Raw genomic sequence first — 1,645 nt, forward strand, 5'->3', positions numbered from 1 at the left:
CGCTCTATTAATCAATTAAAGGTAGCACATGTTTCTCTTTCTATTAATTAATTAAAGATAGAAACTCTTTCAAGCTTTAAACTTATTTTCCAAAATCAGATTAAGATTCAAATCCTTATTCAACTACATCTCTATCAATCTTTCACAAAATTAGATTTTTTATTTTTCGACCATCAAATTCGCAATATAGCATGATTTTCGGAAAATAATCGTGTTGTATGGATCATCAAACAGGTTTATTTCTTAAAGTTTTTATTTTTTCTCTGATTCTTTTGTCAAATTATTTAATTTTTATATGTTGTTGCTTCATTTTAGGAGAAATTTACGTTGTATAGATAATGCAGGTTTCTTCAAGTTTTATATTTATTTATGTCAAATTCTTTAATATTTATTTGTCTATAAATTTTTAGAATCTGGGTTGTTGAATACAATGTATAAACCAAATTCCCTAAGGAGATTCACAAGAGGTACAAACTATACTGGTAACTTCATGGTTGAAATACCATCTTTTGATCTATATATAACTCGAATTCAATCGCAAATCTCAAGCTATACAGTTGCGATGGAATTAGAGAAGAAATAGAAGGATGAATTAGTAAGGTCTAGTCCTTCTAAAAGGAAAGTAGTGTCAACAGTGAAAGCAATCGGAAAAAAATATTACAAATGGAGGAAAGTAAAAAATTTGATCCCTGACATGATTGGAGAACCGGTTGTTAATGAAGAAAAAGACAAAGTGAGTGAGGAATCACATAGTTGATCAATTTCTTCTTCTTCTTCTCTTCTTGGTGTGTGAAACCAAGAGATGATTTTTGACTTGTCACAAAAATCTAGCAGTACAGATCTTGTAACATTCATGTCTGCATGTTGTATAAAATATATCTAACTATATATATCATAATATATTAAATGTTGTATTTAATAGTAGTATGCTTAAATGAATATTTGCACTTTATTAAATGTGTATTATTTATGTATAAATTTCAATTGCAATATGCAAAAATATATGAACATTGTATGAAAAATGTATAAATATTGTATAAATTATGAATGACATATTGAACTTTGATATATGTAACAGAAACAAATGGTATATATATGAACATTGTATGAATATTATATGAACATTTTATGAATGACAGTAAAGTTCAATGTATATATATAATGTATAAACATTGTATGAATTATGAATCCCATATGAACTTGGATATATATAACAGAAACAAATGGTACATATATGAACATTGTATGAACATTGTATGAATATTATATGAACATTTTATGAATGGCAGTATAGTTCAATGTATATTTATAATGTATAACATTGTATGAATTATGAATGTCATATTGAACTTTGACATATGTAACATAAACAAATGATATGTATATGACAATTTTTTACGAAATCAAACTTTATAATGTCAATGATAACAACTGCACTTTATAAAACAAAACGTGTTTCTAACATTCAAAACAATAAAATAACAAATGTAACATTACGAAATCATTGTTTGTACAGGATAATTTGAACATGTCTTTCTATTGTGTCCAACTGGACGACATCTACTGCAAGTCATTTTTGTCCTTTTGAATTTCACGTCAGCAAACCCCTTCCATCTTTCAAGTTTGGTATACCCGTTGTAATAAA

General features: G+C 26.6%; 1 long non-coding RNA gene across 1 annotated transcript; it reads left to right on the top strand.

Moving 5' to 3' along the window:
• Positions 1 to 919, top strand: LOC112940135 (uncharacterized). Its single transcript, XR_003244042.2, has 2 exons — positions 1 to 234; positions 411 to 919. It is a non-coding gene; the product is annotated as an uncharacterized lncRNA (long non-coding RNA).
• Positions 920 to 1,645: the final 726 nt, after the last annotated feature.

The sequence above is a fragment of the Solanum lycopersicum genome, chromosome 10 (assembly GCF_036512215.1).
Source record: "Solanum lycopersicum chromosome 10, SLM_r2.1".
Classification (NCBI taxonomy): Eukaryota; Viridiplantae; Streptophyta; class Magnoliopsida; order Solanales; family Solanaceae; genus Solanum; species Solanum lycopersicum.